We start from the raw sequence: 22,394 nt of genomic DNA, 5'->3' as shown, positions 1-22,394 counted from the left end.
GGGACGTGCTAGAAAACAGAGGGACTTAATCTTGTGTTTGGGACTGTAAATCCCAATGCATCTGAATTGGTAGACTGCTTCTGATGCCTCTGTGTTACTTGCTCACCCACTGGAGCAGTAGCCTCTGTGTTTAAAGAGAGTATATAGTTCTCACTAGTTCCCGTTGACAGTCTGCCACAGTGCATAAAGTCATGCAGACCCCAGAATAATCACTCCCACATTATTTGGCTTATTACATACCAAACTGACAGGCTGCTAGGCAGCTTGGACACAGATAAGGCAAAAATATGGAAACCAACAACTGTGCTCAATGTGTCCGAATTATGTCGATCATCCTATTTAAAGGAAAAAATTCTTCACATTATAAAGGCTAAGTTTTACATCATTTTAATACAAAATTAACATAGTAACAATGTGCAGATACAATCAAAACATATTTGCAGCACCTGTGATTCGAATCTTGGCAATTATATTTTAAATATGATTGGAAACAACTAGAGAAGAACTTGATAACAATGAGGAAAGAAAGTAATTATATCCCCTGTTGACCATCCTGTGGATACATCTAAATTAAATTAAAAATAAAGAACATAAATAAAAATGGTGAATCAGAGGTTCACAGCAAGATTAAAATATTACAAGTGCATTATTATGGATCTTGTAAATGTTAAATAAAGCAAAGACAATACAATGCACTTTGACCTACCCAAACAGTATTTAAAAGCATAGCGTATACAATGTCTTTTACTTAACTGGAAACAAGTAAAAAATTAATGGTTCTTATCATTCCCCTTTGTGAGATCTTAGATCATGGAAGAGTAATGATCCAATGACATTATAAGAAGTCCCCATTTAGTGTAGCAAATAAATAATGGTTTAATACTGAAATAAGACTAAGTTGTTTATTAAGTATGGAGGCTCTTTTTTCCAACCTTAAAATATTTGACACATAAGACATTGCAAATTAGTAAATCACTGTACCATACCTTGTCACTTTTATTGCAATGTCAAAAAGCTTTGCTGCTGTGGGTTTCCCAAAAGAAGAAGCATAGCAGATATCAGGAAGCAGATGGAGAAAATGGCCCAGCATCGTTAGTGATCTTACAGGGAAATAAAATATACTAGATATATTTGTTTAGAACAATTAGGTTTTTAGTTTCCCTTGGAAAAGTTGTGTCTTCACAATTTCCAGATAAGACTCTGGACTGGCATAATAATTCTAATCCATGTGAATTTTGCACACATGTGTGGTCCAATCATAGAACGGAATAGAACAATAGAACAGAACAGAACAGAATAGTTCAGTTGGAAGGCACCTACAATGATCATCAAGTCCAACTTCCTGACCACTTCAGGGCTAGCCAAAAGTTAAAGCATGTTACTGAGGTCATTATCCAAATGCTTTTTGAACACTGACAGGCATGGGAGCATCAACCACCTCACCTGGAAGCCTGTCCCAGTGTTTGACCACCCTCACGGTAAATAATTTTTTTCTAATGTCCAGTCTGATCCTCCCCTGGCACAGCTTTGTGCTGTTCCTTCACATCCTGTCATCGGTTACCAGGAGCAGAGACCAGCACCTCCCTCTGCACTCCCCTCCTCTGGGAGCTGCAGGGAGCAGGGAGGTCGCCTCTCAGCTCCTTTTCTCCAGACAAGAAAACCCAAGTGTCCTCAGCCTCTCCTGATAGGACATGTCTGCCAGCCCTCATACCAGCTTTGTTGCCCTCCCCTGGGTGCTATCAAGTAACTTAGCGCCCTTTTTGTATAGTGGAGACCAGAACTGCACACAATAATTGAGGTGACACTGCACCAATGCTAAATTTAGTGGGAGAATCCTTTTTACTGGATGGCTATGCTGAGTTTAATGCACCCCAAAACGTAGTTTGCCCTCTCTGTTACCAAGGTACGCTGGTGCCTCATATTGAGCCTACAAACAGAACAGGATAATACTGTTTGCAATGAACATATGTTATACAACTGTAGCCAAAATAAGAAATATGCTTCTAGGCTTCCCAAATAAATAAATAAATAAAATAAAGCCCTTGATATTTTGCAAGCTTATTATTTATTCTTTTGATCTCATCCAGAGAAATAGATCAGTGCATCCACCTGTAGAAGATATAGCTAACTGTAGTGATTCAGGAAAAAAAAATGCACTTCAAGATGCTGGAGTTAGGGCTAGTAATGGTAGTAAGTGCATGCTCTACTAGATGTAGGAGTCAAGGTGTTGGCAGTGGGGTGGCTGCAGGGGTTGCCTCTGTGAGAAGAGGCCAGGATCTGCTTTGTGCTTATGCTGAACACAGCTGATTCCAGTGGAGCCATTGCAGGACACAGCTGAAGCCATCAGCCAAGCTGGTGGCACGCTGGGAAAACATCTCTCTTCAACACTAGTGATGGGCCCTGAGGCCCCAGCTGCCCTGAGTTGGAGGACCATGACTGAAGGAATGATAAACTCCCAGTTAACCCCAGACTTGTGCAGGATTTGCTGCTCCACCTGGACTCATGTAAGTCCATTGGTCCTGATGGGATTCATCCCAGAGTACTCAGAGAGCTGTCTGATGTCATCATGGGACTCCTCTCAATTATTTTTCAATGGTCTTGGGAATCCAGAGAGGTCCCAGTTGAGTGGAAGCTGGAAAATTTGGTCCCAATTTTCAAGAAGTGCAAGAAGAAGATCCTGGCAATTACAGGCCTGTCAGTCTCACTTCAGTGCCTGATAAAATTATGGAGAAGATTATTCTGGGAGTTATTGAAAAACACCTGAATGCAGTCATTGGTCAGAGCCAACATGGGTTCACTAAAGGAAGGTTATGTCTAAAAAACTTAATTTCCTTTTATGACAAGATCACCCAGCTAGTTGACCAAAGGAAGCCAGTTGATGTAATCTTTCTGGATTTCAGTAAAGCTTTCAATACTGTCTCTCACAGTATCCTTCTGGACAAAATGACAAGAATACAGTTGGATAAATAAGATGGCTGAACAGCTGGTTGACAGGTCGGGCCCAGAGGGTTCTTGTAACTGGGGTAATATCAGGCTGGTGAACTCTCACTAGTGGGGTTCCCTGGGGCTCCATTTTAAGGCCAGTCCTCTTCAATGTTTTCATAAACAATTTGGATGAAGGAACTTGAAAGGTTTTTGAGCAAGTTTGCAGACGATGCCAAATCGGGTGGAGCTGTTGACTCTGTCAAGGGTGGTTAAGCCTTGCAGAGAGATCTTGACCAATTAGAGAGCTGAGTAGTCATCAACAATATGAAGTTTAACAAGAGCAAGTGTCAGATTCTGCACCTGGGAAGGGACAACCCTGGCTATACATACAGACCAGGGGATGAGATGCTGGAGAGCAGCCCCACAGAAAGGGGTCTGGGGGGTTTGGTCAACAACAAGTTGAATGTGAGCCAGCAGTGTGCCTTGGCAGCCAAAAGGGCCAAGAGTATCCTGGGTTGCATCAAGTACGGCATTGCTAGTTGGTCGAGGGAAGGGATTGTCCCGCTCTACTCTCTGCTGGCATGGCCTCACCTTCAGTACTGTGTGTGGTTTTGGCACCACAATATAAGAAAGATATAAAGCTGTTAGAGAGTATCCAAAGGAGGGTAACAAAGATGGTAAAGGGTTTAGAGGGGAAGACATGAGGAGTGGCTGATGTCCCTTGGTTTGTTCAGCCCTGAGCAGAACAGGCTGAGGGGAGGCCTCGTGGCAGCCTGCAGCTCCCTCACGAGGGGAGTGGAGGGGCAGGTGCTGAGCTCTGCTCTCTGGGGACAGCGACAGGACCCGAGGGAATGGCATGGATCTGGGACAGGGGAGGGTCAGGCTGGGTGTTAGGGAAAGGTTCTGTACCCAGAGGGTGGTCGGGCACTGGGGTAGGCTCCCCAAGGCAGTGGTCACAGCACTAAGACTGCCAGAGTTCAAGAAGCATTGGTACAACGCTCTCAGACACATGATCTGTTTTTTTTTGGGTGGTCCTTTGGAGACCCAGGAGTTGGATTCAGTGATCCATGTGGGTCCCTTCCAACTCGGATATTCTACAATTCAATGATAAGGAGTAGGACAGTATGTTCCAGGTGCCAGAGAAGATATTTCTCCATAGAGAGGATAATGTTGGAGTATACAGCCACACTGAAGCCTGTGGAGTATCCCCATGCCAGAGGTATTTGCTATATGGGTATTTGCTGAAGGAATTGTCATCCATGAACCCGCAGTGGAGCAGGTTTGTCTTGAAGGACTGCAGACCATAGAAGGACCCACACTGCAGCAGAGGAAAGTCTAAAGAGGGAGAGGCAGAAAGGAGCTATTAGAGAATCAAGGCACAACACCTAAACCCATACCCCTGCTCTCTTTAGTGGAGGAGGAAATGAAAGAGTGAAACAGCTTGGGAAGGAGGTGGTGGTGTGGAAGATGTTTTATTTTTTGTCTCTGTTTCTCAACATCGAAAGCAATTTTAATTTGCAATAATTTATTTCCCAGGTCAAGTCTGGCTTGCTCATGACAGTACCTGTCTTTATCTTGGCACACAGATTTTTTCATTTTTTTTTTCTACCTCCATTCTGTTCAGGAGAGGGAGTGAGAGAGTAACTTGGTGGTCATCTGGCAGCTAGCCGGGATCAACCCATCAGAGAGAAAATCTGTAGAGAGAGTTCAGCACTGAATTTGGAGCCTCTTTGACAGAACTTGTTTAAGTGGATGCCCACTCCAGTCATGTCAGTGGAGCTGGAAAATCAATGCAGGTCTCCCACGCACTTTCCTCATCTCAAAACTTTGTTATTGTCAGCAAGACCGAGAAGCATAAGAATGGAAGGAAGGGGGAGATGAGAGAAAGACCATAGTCTAGAGGAAGAGGTTGGTGTGTAGTTGCAGTGGTGAGGAAAGACTGCTCTCAGGATGCACATACTTTGCTTATGAGAGTTCCGGCAGTGTGAGAGAATGGCAAACTTACAGAAAATGGAGTGAACTCAACTAGCTTTCAGATACTGCAATGTTAGAAGACTGCATGAGAGAGCACAGAAAAAGGGGGTAGCAAAGCAGCTGCTAAGAGAGGAATGAGTAACATTGGGAGCTGGTACCACAGAAATCAGAAAAGTAGGGACTGAACTAAACACAGGAGTGCAAGGGTGTGATAATGAAGATCAGAAACAGAGATATAGGAATAAGGAACACTGAAAAGAACAAAAATGATGGCTAGTGAAATAAAATCTTGAGAAGACTTATCAGAAAGAAAACACAAGTAGGGACCATTCGTGTGTAGAGCTAGGGCTCAGGAGGGGAGGACAAACTTCCATGTAACATTTGTTTCAACACACACTCTATTAAAGTTGGAGAGTGGTGCTGAAAGAGATTTAAATAGAGTTGATTTCCTGAGCTTGTAATGAGCCCATGCACTTTGGGTTTGGCTGATTTTTTTTTTATTTTTTTATTTTTTAAGTTTAGTTTAGTTTAGTTTTGTTTTGTTTTTCCACAGGAAGAAGTAATAACATTTTTCAAACCAACTGTAGTTCTAGTCCAAATCAGTTTTAAGATTCTAGTTTGGAAATTACAGGATCAAATTCTCACAAGCCTTCTCAAGAGATTATGGCCCAGCAAAGATTAAGGTATTTCTGCTGTCTTGATCTGGATCCAGAAATTCCTTCCACTTTTTAGTCTTCTTTCCAACCAGTGCTGTTAAGGTGCATTTGAATCAGAAGATTAGACTCGCAGCAGTTGTTTTTCTCTCTCCTTTGTCCTCTTCTCTCCTCCCATGTCTTAACCCCCACAACTTGCCAAGGTTTCACTCCGTCCAGTCTATAACTCACTGCCAAAAAAAAAAAAAAAAAAGAGAGAGAGAGAGAAAAGAAACAGTTCACCCTTCTGGTTTTTAATAAGATCAGATTTTGAGGCTTTAGTTTTGACTCAAGTATATTTGAGGTAAAAACCACTCCACTTTTTTTTTTCTTTTTTTTCTTCCTCAGTCTTAAAAAAATGATGTTGCTTTGGTTTTGTGGTAAAAAGGAGATTAATGTCCTTGTGTATTCTCAATAACAAACATTTTCTTTTCTTTTTCTGTTGCATTCAGTTTTTGCATTGATTCTGGCCACTGTTAGACTAAATCTACCGGGCTAGATTGATAGCTGGTCTTAAGCCAGCATGTTTTTTTCCTATGTTTTGAAGTGTTCCTGCTGACTTCTGTTTTGTGACATGTTTTTGGATTGCTATGGTACAATGCTGTCAAGCAAAAATATAATTGTTTGATTTTATTTCCATATACTGTCAAAAAACTTCACAAGGTGGCCCTGAGCTTTAAACACAGGAAGCACAAATATATACACACACGCAGAGATACACATTCATCTGTCATAGTTGTTGTCACATTGAGCTAATCATGCAGTCCATTCAGAAAGCCGTAGTTGAAGACAGAGGAGGAGTTTTGCAAATCAAAGCTTCTCTGTAGACTCACTTGAGCAGTGACTCAGTGGGTAGTCATTGTAAACAGACTAATTTGTGCCTCAGTTTACTCTGCTGTAAAAGTAGAAGTTCATTCAAGTGTTTAGAAGCTGAAACGGTATTCTGAGAACATAATGAGGTGCTTTCTAATTTAGGTGACTATTGATAATCATCATTTTGACTGTCTCCCCTGAGAAATAAACTAATTCATGTTTGGGAAGCTGCCACTCCCACCAACAGTACCCTTCTTCTCCACCATCTTAGGTTGTTTTTAAGGGACTTTCTTGTTTTGTTTAAACTGTAAAATATGAAGTACAAAACACCATTGAAGCAAGATAATTTGTTAGTGAGTGTTAAGAAAGGTAAAACTGTCCAAGTCTTCTTTGGGAAACATTTTCTCCATCAAAAATTTTGCGTCGTCTTTTTACTGGGGAAGGTAAAAAGCAAGGGATTTAAGGGGTAGGTTGTATGTGGATGTAATTATTAAACTTTAGTTTCATGTCTATTTTTGACCTGCTCAGAGCTACTCTGTGGTGATACATAAACAAGAAGTGACCAATTATTCATGTGAAAAGAGGTTTCATGAATCACAGGAAAACTGTAAATTATGTGGAAAAAAACATTTTGCACTCTTTTAAGGATATAATTATGACAGCATGGAATGGTTGTAAGAACGTTGGAGATTCTTTTTGATAAGATTTGGAGTGGAGTGGGAGAAAGGGTTCTGATAGTCCTGAAACTTCTGTCTAGATGTAGACTTCTGTTTTTAAGGAGAAAAAAAAAAAAAAAAGCACAGAAAACAAACAAACAAACAAACAAATTTAGCTGCCTGCTCCGGTATGGCTCATTGAAGTATGTGCCAAGTATGTAAATGAAACCCTGGCAGAACTGGCAAGCCTGCAGAAGGTCAAACCCTGAAATGTATGTTGTTTGTTAGCAGTGTCTCTAGCAGAACACCAGGAGAATGGTGTGTGCAGTGCCATCAGTTGTTACGAGATGAAATAACTTTAAGCAGTACCACATCTCTGTCCCCAGGAACATATTTTTGCTTCTTTGGTGGTACGTTGTAGAGGAGGATGGTTTTTTTCAAGTACAGAGGAGGAAGCTATTCGTAAAAGACAACCTGCATTGTTTGGATTGTTCCTTGCTTGATGGACTTAAGTTCCACCCTCCTGCACTGAAGCCAATTGGCATAAGCATCCTTCCCCTCTTTTGGCCGGACCTTGCAATTGCCTCTGCCCAAGGATAGATTTGTACTGAAGCAGGGTGCCATTGACTTCACTCAACGTCCAAGATGGCACATATATATCCACTAGCCCTAGAAAAGACAGTAGGGCTGGGAAATTAATGCTGGCAAATAGCTTTTAGGTAAAAAGTGACTGTTTTTTCCCTTCTGCTTTTAATGAAATCACGTCAACAAAAGTCAGCACTTGCCTTCATTGCCTAGATCTCGTTGGCTTCATGATCTGCCACAGAAATCCATCATCTGTTTTATTCCCTGTATTCATCTAGAGAATAATATCATGTAGCCCCACCGAACTACGCAACAGAAGGAAGAACACAGCATCTCTAACACTGTCAAAGCTGTTTGGTTCTCAGACACTTTGCTGGTTCGTACTGTTGTGTTAGCCACCGAGACTGTGGTGCCTGCCTGAAATGCTGTTACAGAATGCACTATCCAAGGAACAGCCTCTATCTGCTGCTTAGAAAGCTGAGTGGCAAATCTGACACAGCAGTGTGTGATTCTGGAAATGTCACTCTATTGACTTTATGAGAAAAAACAGACACCCTGTAGAAAGAGCTTTCATAATAGCCTTCCTCAGGCACCTAGAATCCACAAGGATGAGGTCAGAATGGACAGGGAATATGTAAGACTTGAATCCCACCACTTGGCATGAAGTGGTGAAGAGAGAAGGAATGACTTTAGTCTTAAACTGGGACTTGGTAACACCCAATTTCTGGATTTGAAAGAAAAATTCTTGTGCAGAAAGCAAGGCGTGAAGAACTACACCTAAACAGGACAGTCAAAAAGTTGCCAAAGTTCATGTGGTCTGCTGCTTTACGCCTGTCTTCAGAAGCTGCACTTTTTTCTTCTCATTGCTTTGTGCATTGGATGGCTCACCATAATTTTGAACAGAGGGTGTAAAGTTCCTCCTATCAAAGTAAATTAAATATTTCATTGATTTTGTTTTATAGCCTGAGGTGGGATGACTGCACAGGGTGCTGGTGGCTAGACAAGCAGACCCATTCTGTGAACTCCTTTTTGCAGAGAGTGGTGACGGGGAATGAGAGGAGGGGCTGGCTCATGCTGGATGGGTGGAGTCCTGCTGCTAAAAATTACCCCTTACATAAGTGGTACCAGCCTTTATGTCATGTCACAAGTAGGGTGCAAAAGAGCCAAGATGCGCACCAGTCCCCGCTTTACTTTTTGTTCATTATCATCATTCATCAGGTGCCGTGTCACACTTAATATTTTCCATCTGCTTTTGGCCATATGGTCTGGTACTGCTCAACAGCAGAAACCTGTTGATTCGGGACTGTTAACTACTACTGGCTGGCACACCAAACTAGAGGGTGACTTAACTGTGGTAGAAGACAGACAGAATTGTTTCCAATGTACACCTAAGGAGGCCCTCAGTAAAACAAACATTGATTTTGGAGTGTTTTTTTGTTTGTTTGTGTTTTTTTTTTTTCTTTTTTTTTCTTACCTGCCTGCTGCCAATAGGCTGTAAATAGGATCCTTATATTTTTCCTTGTTGATACTAACACATTTTGGAGCTCATTGGCAACCTTTAAGCCAACAGAAGTTGCTGAGTATTGCTAGAAACCACACAATCTTAAGAACAAATGAGGTCCATACCAGTTGTTGCAGACTGGTTAGTATGAATAAAGGTACTACAGGCAATGCTGACATCCATGGGTGGCCTGTAACTTCTAATCTACCAGGTTCATCTTGCCTTCATGGATTAAATCCCAATATTATAAATCATATAGGTATGACTTGCTTCCTGGAGCAACTTGTTTGCTTTATTTATTTGGAAAATATCAGTAACAGCACTCACTCACCACAGTTTCTTTTTCTGCCGCTGAATTTGCCATAGCTGAGGCTCACTCAAGAATGTTTAGTCTTAACAGGATGTGATTTCCCCTTGTGATTTGTGAACCACATTCTGAATAGATGTGCTGCTACTAAAGCGTGGTAAATACATTTCCAGATAAAATGTTGGTATCTCAGAAATGACCTACTTCTCTACAGACTGAATGCCACAGGTTTGAGGCAGTCAATCTGAAAGAGTCTGGATATCCTGTCCCCTCCTCACCTCCCCCCAGTTTTAAGATCAGCAAAACATTTAGAACAGAAAACACCCTATTTTTAGAACAATAACACAGTCTGGGTATTATTTATATTTAAATTAAAACCAGCTTTTAGGCCTTCAACTAAACCAGAACATTACTGTTATTTAAGGAGGAAAAAAATAGAAAAAGGTTTAAAATATCTTAATTAATTTGAACCTGACATGGCATGCTCAGAGGAAAAACATCAGCACCCTGAAATGGCTACTCACTGTAGGAAGCTGGAGAAAAAAATGGTGAGGTGCACTATGCATTTATTCAAAAGTAGCTGCCAGGGCAAGGTTTACAGAAGTCACGTGTACTCTTCGTGGCAAGGCAATAGTTAAACATTGCTTGGGCTGAGTCAAATGCCCAGTGGTGCCTGTTTGGAAGATTTTCCTTTGAGTCACTTTGTTTGAAATGTAATAAATGGCTGGTCAGTCTGTTGTTAGAGCCTCTGTAGTTGCTGCCTGGAATACTAGTCCAAAATGTTTACTCCACAGAGGTGTCTCATAAGTGGTATCTCTTACTCATATCTGTCATTTTTTTAAGAGGGGTAATTTGAACTTTCTCTGTTGTTTTGCTCACATTTAGCAGATGTTCAGACAAGCAGGGGTGTTTCCTTCATTCCCCCTGCATATTCTTCCAAGGTGAACTTGGGGCCAGATTCAATGGCAACTGAAGTGAATGTAAAGACAAATTCAAGACAGGAATATTCAGAACAAGAGGACATTTCCAGTACATCCAAAGGCCCTATGAAAAAGTGAACAGATCAATGTTTCTGCTGACTGGTCACAGGAAAGGGTCAGTGAGAGGTCCAGATCTATTTTAGGAGATGCTGTCAAGGAAGTCAGTAAGTAAAAGGCATGACATAACAATCCCTGATATTTTCAAAATCCCAGATTCATGAGGTGTAAATATACTTTAGTGGAGTTTTTGAAAAGCCTGGGACATACTGGAGGCAGAGGAGGCTCAATACGATTTATCATTTGCTAGATCCTTAAACAGCCATCCAGCTGTGGTCCTTCAACAGCCAAAACTCCTGCCAAAATACTCCTGCCAAAAACTCTGTGCAGTCCGAAAATGAAGGAGGGTTGGAAGAAACATGGGGCTGGTGTGTCTGACCTAAAACTCCATAGTATCCAAACTGCCAGATCCTTTTGGTTAACAAATCCTGGAGTGATGGTGAACTGGGGTTTGTGCTGGTCCATGGTGCCTATTTGAACGGAGGAAGAGGAGAGCTCCAACAGCACGGGAGGCATCAAGGCCTGGGATGCTCTTTAGCATGCACAGAAATAGGTATCACCTTGAGTCAGCTTCTTAGACTCAGACCCCTCCTACATCTAACTACATGCCTGACTGCCTGCTGGACAGGCTTTAGGACTAAACAGCAGACTATTGTAGTCCTACTAGGCCTCTGCTACCTCTGCTTCCAGATAGGAAATCTTCTGACTCCACAATAGCATCACACAACATCTAATCTAGTTGGATTGATTTAGATCAGGTGGTCCTCAAATTAGTTTATGTTATTTCTATTTACCTGCTGGCTTAAACAGTTTTCACTGAGAGGTTATTTCAGGTTATCGTTCATATTGAGTTGCTCTTATAGGCATTGTTTTCAGAGAAGCTTCGATTTGTACATTATTCCAGGAAGTGTATTTTGATTAACTGTCCTTTTCAGGTGATAAAGTACTGGGGAAAGAACCACTCCATTTTCCAGTGAAAATAGTGCATATTTTTCGAAAGGATTAATTTTTCTTTTGTCTTTTAAAAATGCTATTTCTTCTTTATGCTGTTGACTAGGACTAATCTTTATGGTTTTGATTACTTAAAACATTGTGACAAACTTTGCAGGTGTAGCAGATGCCAGTATTGCACTTAACCTGGTCTGGCAGTTACAGCATAGGCTTGACATTAGATATCAGCTGGTTCAGATGGCAAATGCTCTCCTAATGCTCATTCCAAGACCTGTTAGAGTTATGACCTGCCAGGGTTACAAGAGATCATGAGTTAGTGTTGGTTTACATAAGGACTCCAGAGAGTAAACAGAAAGTCTTCATGTGAAAAGATCTTGGAAAGTATCGGTGGGAAAACGCTGGGGTCTCTCCTGCTGTCCGCTCTGAGAATAATGGGGTGCTGCAGTCTTGCTGAGAGGGAGATTGGAGACCCCTGGCAGTATCCCAGGGTCATACCCTGAGGGCATACTAGCACCACAAGATTACAATTTTTCTCTAGTACTTTGTCCCTGGAATAAAGCTGGAATTATATCCTGTTAAATACTGGGCAAAGAACTTGTGTGAAACCTGTACTGTGGGGTAAGGGCTGTCATTGGTGATAAAGCACCCTGACATCCTGAAAAACCCTCATTTGACATAAAATGGTAGTTTGTTTGGGAGGATGGAGTGACTGAAAATATCTTCTGTTGGAAGGTTTGCTTAGAGGATGCAAATTTCTCTGTCGTCTCATGATCATGCCCCAATAGCTTCTCCTCTTCCCCACACACTTCTTTTTAAATCAACCAACCAACCAAATGACAGAAAATACGTATCCTGTCAATTCTGCATTTTAGTAAAACTTCTATCAATTAACAGGATGCAGTTGTGACTTCATCTGGCAAAGTATAAAAGACGATTCAAAAAATGATATTTAAAACAGTGACATTTAATTGGTAGCTGCCAGAGGAGAACACACACAAACTTTGTTTAAATATGATCTGATTTCCAGCATGAAGGAATCTAGAGATGTTTTGACATATTTACATTATGTAATGGAAGTGAAATAATAGGAAGTGAAAGTCATTTAAAAAACAAAACAAAACAAAACACCCATTTTTGTTTATACTAACCAGACAAAATTTAACACTGCATTAATGCTATATTCCTCTTTTCATTTCCATAGTTCTGTCCTATGCTTCTGTGTTTACATTCCAGTTAATTTGGGTTAGCTTGTGGTGAAAGTCAATTGCCTCATTGTCCTTTTAGTCTAAAAACAGCAGTATAATTATAAAATACTGATTTATTAATGAAACATCTTAAACTTCCAAGAGTCATTACCAGGCATCCTACGCATGCTGCAGGATTGCTTACCATCTTGTGTATACATAGAGAAAAACATCAGAAAATATGGTTGCATAAATCTGACATTCTGGAAGAATATGCAATGGGGATAACAGCTCTAGGGTTGGCTGAGCTATACTTAAGGACAAACTTGAGATACTAGAGTGGGAAGAAGGAGGCTCTCCATCTTCATGTACCCCCAGCTTTAAGTGATACTTATGTGGGGGTAGGAATGAGTTTGTATGACATTTAGAGCAGCTTAAAAGTTTTGTTGAATTATTTTGGTGCAAATGCCCTTTTTGGTGTCTGCTGAGGATAGTCAGAAGGCAATGTGCTTTAATGCCCTTCTATTTCTAGTCTCATCCACTGCTGTATCCACATGACTCCACCTAGCTGGCAAGTCTGATAGGTTCTCCATTAATGACTTTGTTTGTGGGAAGGCCTTAGCTTTCCTTAGAGCAACTACTGTCCATCTTGTTCCACGAAGGGCAACATTGAAAAGGGGACTGTTCTAGCATGTTGGTCGGGGTCTGATATGTTAAGTTTGAAACCAGCAAGGGTAGAGAGCAATAATGAAAGCTTACTTACGTTTCATAGTCAGCCATACTTCACTAATACCTCAATAACATATAATATTTGTATTGTTAACACTGGGAATCTAAAGAATGATCTCATGCCCAGAGAGGAATTCAGATCTCTCTGACCAATGGTTTACAAATATTTGTCAAGTGTTGATTCAAAGGACCATAGAAAGTGCATGAAACGATCATTGCCTTTATGCTGCAGGAAATAGGGTAACAAAGGAAGGGTTGGTTGAGGCAGTTTCATGGTCAAACCCCCTGTTGGAAGCAGAGAAAAAATGCTTAGCATGCAAGGTAGTGAGGTAAGGGAAAAAAAAAAAGGGAATGAAAAGGGAATGGTGGAACTCCCATCACTTCTTGGGAATTGGTTTTAATCTCTGACCTTCTAAGAATTTGAAGTAATCCCCCAAAATTTAAATTAGAGAAGATATACTCCTACTTATGGGGAACATTTGATTACAAAGTTTGATTCTAATGACTTCTGCTGTGGTCCATAGATTTTTGCTCACTTTCAATGTTGAACATGATTATAAGTTTATAAAACAGTTTCTAAAGGCACTCCCTATTTCACTGAATCTCTGTTTCTTGGTTTCGTTCTAATTTTTCACTTTTGAACGTTGTCTTTGGTTACAATTTCTAAAATCCAGTAGATATTTGTCAGGAATTGCCATGGAGAGGTATTCTGGTGTTTTTGGTTTGTTTGTGTGTTTGTCGTTGTTGTTGTTTGTTTTTGAAAGAAGGGGTGGGTGTTGAGGAAGAGTCATAAATTTACCCTTAACATTGGTGAAGGAAGTATCAAGTGTGCAAATCTCTCTCTCTCCCTCTCCTTTTGTGGTGGTTTTACTCGGGTGGGCGGCTGAGCTCCACCACAACCGCTCTCTCACTCCCCCTCCTCAAAGAGGAACGGGGAGAAAATACGATGAAAAGGGCTGAAGGGTTGAGATAAGGATGAGGAGATCGCACAGTAATTATCGTGATGGGCAAAACAGACTCAGCATAGGGAGATAGTAAGATTTATTGCCTATTACTAACAAGCTAGAGAAATGAGAAACAAAGGAAAGAAACCAAAAGCACCTTCCCCCCCATCTGCCCTCTTCCGCCTCCTCCCCCCAAGTGGCGCAGGGGAACGGGGGAATGGGGGTTATGGTCAGTCTATAGCGCTTCTTCGCCGCTGCTCCTTCTTGATCACTCTCGTCCCCTGTGCTGTGGGGTCCCTCCCACGGGATGCAGTCCTTGCCAAACTGATCCGGCATGGGCTTCCCACAGGCAGCAGCTCTTCAAGAACTGCTCTAGATATGGGTCCGTACTACAGGGTCCATCCCTCAGCAGCGAATTGCTCCAACCTGGGTCCCCCACGGGCCGCAGCTCCTGCCAGGTCACCTGCTCCTGCGTGGTCTCCTCTCCATGGGCTACAGCTCTAGCCTGGAATCTGCTCCAGCAGGGGTCCTCCACAGGCCGCAGTCTCCTTCAGTGCAGGTCCACCTGCTCCACCGTGGTCTCCTCCACGGGCTGCAGTGTGGAACCCTGCTCCACTGTGGTACTCCATGGCCTGCAGGGGGAGAACCTGCTTCACCATGGTCCTCCCCACAGGCCGCAGGGAACTTCTGCTCTGGCACATGGAGCACCTCTCCCCCTCCTTCTTCACTGACCTTGGTGCCTGCAAGGTTGTTCCTCACTCCTCTTACTCTCCCAGCTGCTGTGTGTCACAGCAGTTTGGTTTTTTTTTGTTTGTTTGTTTGTCTGTTTTTCCCTGTATTAAATGTGCTCTCACAGAGGCGCAAAACAACATCATTTATTGGCTCAGCTCTGGTCAACAGTGGGGCCTTTACCAAGCATGGGGCAGCTTCTAGATTCTTCTCACAGAAGCCACCCCTATGGCGCCCTGCTACCAAAACCTTGCCATGTAAACCCATTACACCTTTTTTTTTTTTTTTTTTTTCTTTTCTCTCTCCAGAAGACTAGAGTCTTTGAAAGGAATGAGAATCTCCTAATAATATCAGCAGAGTATAAATGTCCAGTACCGGCATTACACACACTCAGAAATGAATGCTGTCCTCTATGACCCACAGTTTATTTTCTGCAGAGCTGTTTCATAATAGTCAGTCCATATCATTGCATGAGGTTGTTCTGTCCCAGGTGCAATATTTTGTGCTTGTTCTTGCTGAACCTTGTGAGTATTTCATCAACCCAATTCATCAGCCTGTCCCTGCTGTTTAATCACAGATGCCCTTTGAGTAGCATCTCTGCCCTCAGTACATATAGTGTCTGATACAAACTACTCCTCTCGGTCTGGCCACTAGCTGGACTTTGCAACATTATCACAACTCCTTGAGCCTGACAAGCCAGACAATTTTTCACCGCACTCAACCAATGCATATCTCACCAATGTGATGATTAGGAGATTGTCTAAAAGATCTTACAGAAATGAAGGTATTTAACATTCACCACCCTCTCCTTGCCCCCAGTTTCAAGCACATCATCATAGAAAGCAATGAAGTTGGTCAGGTGTGATTTTTCCCTTGATAAATCCATCCTGGTTCCCACTAATCACCTTCTTAACCTTCATGTGTTTAGAAGAGTGGAGTCTGAGAAGATCTGTAACCTTCTCAAGGAGTGAGAAGGACTGAGGTTATGCTGCCTATGGCAGGGGGGTTGGAACTAGATAATCTAATATGCTGTCACTTCCAACCCAAGCCATTCTATGATTCTACGACCAGCTTGTTCCCTGGATCCTTCTTACACTTGGAGATAGGTGCAACAACTGTTTTTTTAACTGTTTTTTTTTTGTTTGTTTTGGTTTGGTTTGGTTTGTTTTTTTCAGGCATTAGGAACCTTCCCTAATTGCCATAACATTTCAAAGGTAACAGAATTCAGCCTTGCAATGACATCAGTTAGCTCCTTTAGTATCCTTGGATGTCCTATCTAATCTGATGAATTTGTGCATGTCCAAGTGGGTTAAGTGATCCCTAACCCTTTTTCCTCTGCTGTGGGTACTTCTTCATGACAACAGACTGTATTAGGATGCTCTTATATTGTACCTGGGAGGCCTAAGAACAAGTCCTCAATGTGAAACCTAAGCCACAACATGCACTGAATGCCTCATCTTTTTGCCTACAGCTTATCAGTGAGTCCCTTGATCCACTGAGCAATGGACCCACACTGTTTTTGGCCTTTATTCCACCAACACACAGATAGGAATAGCTGTCTTTTATCTTCCTTGTTGGTTGCAACTTCAGGTAGGCTTTGCCTGTGGCAAGACTCCATTCCTATTCGTAAAGCTGATGCACACAGTGCATGTGTAATCGTACCTTTTTGCCATCTACCATTTACATTTTTTTTTGCTGTTTATGTTATCAAACCACACTGAGTCTCCAGAAAAAGAAGACAAAATAAAAAAAAGAAGGTTTGTTGTGATTCAGTTAGTTCATTGATGGTTAAATGGCAGACCAGACTATAAACTATTTTTATCAGCTTTAGTGTCACTTCCTCCACCTCCAGGAATTCAATATATTCACCAGTTGAGCCACAGAGAGTTTTTTTTCTCTGTGTGACTGGTGACAGCCAGTAACACACAGACTCTAGCTGATGCTGTCAAAATGTTTTAATTTGCATGAGATGCTATGAGACTGTGGCTGTACTGATTAGGTCCCTGAACCAGCTGGGTAAAGCCTGAAGTGGTTCTGAGCATACAGAAGCTGACCACCTTTAGCAAAATCCACCCTCTGGCCTTCAGTCCATAATCCAGTGTCCTTTGCAGTCCAGTTCTGACTCTGTCCAAAAAAGAAGTTTTCCCTGGTGTAATGCAAGTCCTTTGAAACAGCTCAGTAAAATCTTAGAAAGGAAGAGGAATCATCATGGTCTCTCTTAGAGGGAGTGAACTGCTTGACAAAACAAGGAACTGTCTTGAAATAGCAGATTAAAGGATATTATGATGTGTCAGTAAGGCAAAGGAGACCCCAGGCAGCTCTGATTTAGGCTCAGCTGTTAATCAAAAATTCTGGGAGGAATCCAAGCCTCCAGAGCTTGAACAGAAATAGAAAAGGCTGTTTTATATTATACAAGCACATAAAGTTGTGCTAAAGGGGAAATCCAACCAGAAAAGGGCTTTTCTCCCTAACCAGTTTGTACCTTGTGCTGGACCAGTAAGAGGCAGAGTGCTGGGCACTTTTCTGGAGTAGATGACGTATTAACCTGCAGTATGTGTAGAGATACAGACATATTCCATGAATATTCTATTGAAAATCCTTTTATATGATAGTCAGTTTCTAATGACTTTCTCTGTCTTACACAGGCTAATTGTCACTTAGGACCTCTCTGTATCTATAGGTCTCATCCAAAACCCATCAAAGCCAATGTAAAGATTCTCTTTGACTTTACTGGACTTTGAATCAAGCCTATAAAACAACCTGACATCTGCAGTACATACTTAGGCCTTCATGAACCTTTTTTCCTTTTTTCCCTGAGGCTCCAGAACACCATTCTAACATCTGGAAACCTTCTCTTTCTTGGTGTTTCCCATTTGATATATGTTTTTTAACAGATTAAAAAGCATAAGCCTCAGGCCAATTGGGTCCTCTCTTGCTGTGTTAGTTCAGGTTCTGCTGCAAATCAGAACAGCAAATAACTCTTTTCAGACCTTACTCTAGTGCTGAGAAACTGGGACAGACTGCGTAGCAAAGGATAAGTTAGGTCTTTAGAGTCTAAGGAAGCAATATTGGATAGTCCAGAGAACAGAGGAAGAAAGAAATATATCATTGTCATCTCTCAAAGGATAGTTAAAGCTAATCTTTTCGAGCAAGTAAGAAAAAAGGTCTGTTGCTGAGTCAATGCACCTGACTCCAACAAAAGAATTGAGATGGTTTGCCTAGCATAAACATTGCTTGTCATTTTGGGCTTTCATCCTTTTTACTCTTCACTCCAACAGCTCTGAGAATAGGAAACCACCACTTCTGTCCACAAAAGCCTGACCACACATGTTCACAGCAGGAATTTTACAGGGTTTGTTTTTCAGGAAAGCAGCAAATGCTGCCTCCTTACATAACAGCAGTGGTGAAAGGGAAAAGGAAAGACTCTAAACCACTTGGACAAGACTGGGCTGAATTTCACATATTGAAAGTGGCCGTTGAAACATAAAATTTCCATTTGGAGAAGAAGATGGGAGCCTGATGATGTTGTCAGTAGGAGCAGGGAGGGGGCAGAGGGAGGGAGATGCAGAGTGATTGATACACAGAATTTCCCCACCCCCAAAAATAGAGTGGTTAAGGATGAGGAGAACTGAAAAAAAAAATTGCAGGGAAAGCTTAAAGCTTAGGGAGAGGATAATACTTCTATAGTCCTTTCCTTTACTACTACTGTGGTCTTCATGCTATATATCTTTTGGTGAAGTGTGACTGGCTTGTCCTGAAGGCATGGTTTTGATCTAATGGCACTCACAAGTCTTGAGAGGGAAATAACTTACAGGTTGGAAAATGGGATCACTATCATGAAATAACAACCAGCCCCAAAATGATTGGTCCTTAAGTTTCCATTCATGGTCTCTAAGACAGCGCTCAGGCCACAGCAAAAAAGATCTGAGGCATGGCTTGCCACAAACACTCATTGAAATCCCAGCTAGCAGTCTGGCACTTTCTCTAGCTCACTTCTCCTGTCTCCAAGCCACTCAGCTATCTGCTGATCATGTTAGGCATGAGCAGCATCCTGAACTCTCTCCATCTGGATTCTTGCATATGATTTTTAGAAAGACTCCAACACAGACTCTGTTCCTTTTCTTTGTTTTTGTTTCTGCTTTGTTATTTTTTCCATATCCAAATTCAGGGCTTAGATGTCACTGTGGTTGCCTTTCTCACAATGACACTCTCATAATTAATCCCTACACTTTAGAAGCATCAGTGCCTGGTTTAGGATACATCAAGATCTTAGAATATTTATGAGCAAAACTGTGCCTGCAGTTAAGGAGGCAGCATAGAAATCCTTGCCCTAAACTTCTCTTTATGCAGGGATTTGCAGAGAGGACCAAGCCAGAGTCAAATGAGTATTTCTACGACTTAGATTTTCCCATGTTTTCTGTAACTGAAAGGTCATGCTGTTTTTTAAAGGTCTCTGCTGTTCCTGAGCTAGTCTCTTCTTCTCCAGCAACCTGTAGGGAAGTCATAATGTGTTTATGATGACATCCTTTTTGTGCTGTGGAAAGAATTTGAATGTCATGATTTCCACCTTATGACTGAAAAGATGGGCTTGGACTGGATTCTCACAATAACACAACCCTAAACTAGGTGGAATTTGAATCCCCAGATGAACTTACATATTGGGAGCCAAAGCTCTGTTTTCATCTTATATCTTAAAGTTTTTGAAAAAGTTCGGATCTAGGATTCTTTGGCTAAAATTCATGTCTAATGGTGGCTTCAATGACAGAAAGATGAGGTAGGAGATAAATAGAAACCCTAATTGGAACAAGTGGTAAGAAAACCTGCTAAATAACTATCTGCAATGAAGGAGCTAGCTTTTTGTCTGTCCAATCTGTCCAAACAACTCCCTCTGCAAAATTCACTAGCAAATAATTTATTTTCTATGTAGACTGTCGTTTTGCCTACCTACACAGGTCATTCAAGTGGCACAGCTTTTAACATCTCACCCTGTCATTTTTTAGGCTCAGAAAAAGCCCTCTGAATGAAAGAAGGACTTTAACTATTCCCTTTACAAATGGGAAAACCATTGTGGAGAAATTAAACAACAGACCTAAGTCACACTAGAAGACTGTGGCAGAATAGGAATTCACTATCCCTGTCCCTCTATACAAATGTCTGAGTGATGGTGTCAATCTGAGTGATGGTGCAAATGTTTCTGATGTTGTATGCCCAATGCTCATCTCAAGAGGGACATATGACCTGGTTGTAGCTTTTTCATTTTAGGGTCCACTTGACAGTGTTCAGCTTGCCTAGTAATGTTCATCATCCAAGATCTGTTTATATTAGAAGTTGGTACTTACCAAGATCCAACAGATTACATGTTTAGTCACACTCTTCTGGGTACAGTTCTCTACATCCCTTCTTTTACAGTCTTTCACTAAAGTTCATGGTCAAGTTCTTTACTTATTCAGTTCTTCAGAAAATCAAGCACTGGAATGATTTATATTAGATTTTGACGTTGTTAAAGAAGATAGATGCCCTGCTACCCATAGGGAGAGTAGATTTTGCTTTTCACTATTAGTAGTGCCAGGTAATCCTGAGAGCAAGTCAAGACATCTCATAATGGAGAATTATGGTGTACCACACTCAGAGAGAAAATATTTTTCCTGGCTTTAGGCAGCTAAAGGTCAACCTTTACACCTGGAATACAGAGAATCCATAGTCTTAATACCTTTTTCTCTTTATTTTTAGCTTTTCAGTAACTGCTTATCCTCAATAATACACTGTGGTTCTGAGCTCCCCAAGGTAGTGCGTTGTGTGTAGCAACAAAAGGTTTCATTTCATATCCAATAGATGGATTCCCATATTCTGAGGAAAGATCAGCGTTATTCTTGCCCATTCAATTTATGACTGCATCCATGTGTGCCCACCCTGTCTTTACAGACCTTTTGTCTAGACTTGCAACACCCACAGTCCACCTAGCAGCTGGTCCTGTCCCTGGCAACCCTCTTCCTGGCTGCCTTCTGCACAGAGACATGCGTGCACACGGGTGGGATTTTCTGACAGACAACTGTTCCAGGTGCCTCTTCCTATCACCTCAGAGAAACATGCACACACACCGCTGGCTCCCAGGCCACTTCACCCACTCTCTGGTTAATCTAACTTGTATTATTCACTAGTGATCACACACTACCACATGAACCCTGACTTGCTTTAGTTGCCAGCACCACTGACACACAGACCTTCTGACATGTTGTCCCCTCCCCAGTGGCTGGCATGCGGACCTCCATACACAAACATGCACGCAAAATACAAAGTGTGTCACCCCTAAGTGGAGTTATGAAGAAGGTAAGACAGACTGTACTGATTAGGTACAGGGAATGGCTGGACAAGTGTACTGACATGCAATTGTTACACGATGAGTCGCTTTTATCTCCTTTTTCCTCTATTTTCCATACTACTCCCCCCCCAAGCCACCTTGACCTCTCCCTTTCTCAGCCTTTGTTTCCTCCATTAAACGTTCTATGGTAAATTTGTGCAATCCAAAGAAACTCTTCCCCTGCTTCTGTAATACGCGCTGTACTTCCAGTCTGTGAGGTGATCCAGAAAGACGTTTCCATTGACACACATTAATGAGTATCAGTGCTGGACCGTATGGCTGATGCTTTCCTGTGACAGCCCCGGGATGAGGGCTTCTTTTTCTGATTGTTCTTTTTGGGGTGTCTCCACCTGCCACTGTGCCTCTCTGCTCCTTCATGCATGTGGGCATGAGCCCCTGATGGGCTGATGACTCCAGATATGGGCCTGGGAGCAGCCATGTCAGTGTGTTAGTTGGGTTTCCCCACAGTTCTTTGCCTCTTTGTGCATCTTCATGTCTGTGGAGAAGAGCTTTTATCACATAACCTGACAACAGGAATAAAACATTTTTAGTGCTACTACTTGTTTTAAAGGAGCTAACAGATGTAACATATGAAATAATGCTCTGTCTTGAGATCCTGTTCTCTCTTCCAAGGCACTTTGTTTCTTTGCCCAGTGTTATGGAGGCCTTCATACTGTACATAGATAAACTATTGATTACTTGTGCCAAAAGAAGACCATTACAGAGAGGCATTGCGCTGCCTCTCTTATGTTTCTCTGCTGAAACCAAATGATGTCTCTCCAGCCCAGACATTATTAGTAGTGTTATGTCATATCTCTGAATTAGTTAATTACAGCTTGGCCATACAGCTGGGACAAGGTGAAGGGTGTGCAGTGTTTGCACCTCACATGGCTCCTTGGGGTACGTGTTGCTTCAAGGTCAAAGATATTAGTCTAGATTCTTATTCTAACAACATAGTACATCATTCTCACAATGAAAATATGTTTTAGTATACATATTGTTTTTATCC

The 22,394-nt window shown here is 41.7% G+C and overlaps 1 protein-coding gene across 17 annotated transcripts in view; it reads left to right on the top strand.

Moving 5' to 3' along the window:
* The window catches only part of CCDC91 (coiled-coil domain containing 91), a 335,915-nt gene that overhangs the window by 287,403 nt on the left and 26,118 nt on the right, over positions 1-22,394 (top strand). The gene's annotated exons all lie outside the window — the stretch shown is intronic.

The sequence above is a fragment of the Anser brachyrhynchus genome (assembly GCF_964034855.1).
Source record: "Anser brachyrhynchus genome assembly, chromosome: 1".
NCBI classification, from domain to species: Eukaryota; Metazoa; Chordata; class Aves; order Anseriformes; family Anatidae; genus Anser; species Anser brachyrhynchus.
This window is presented reverse-complemented; position numbering and strand designations above follow the sequence as displayed.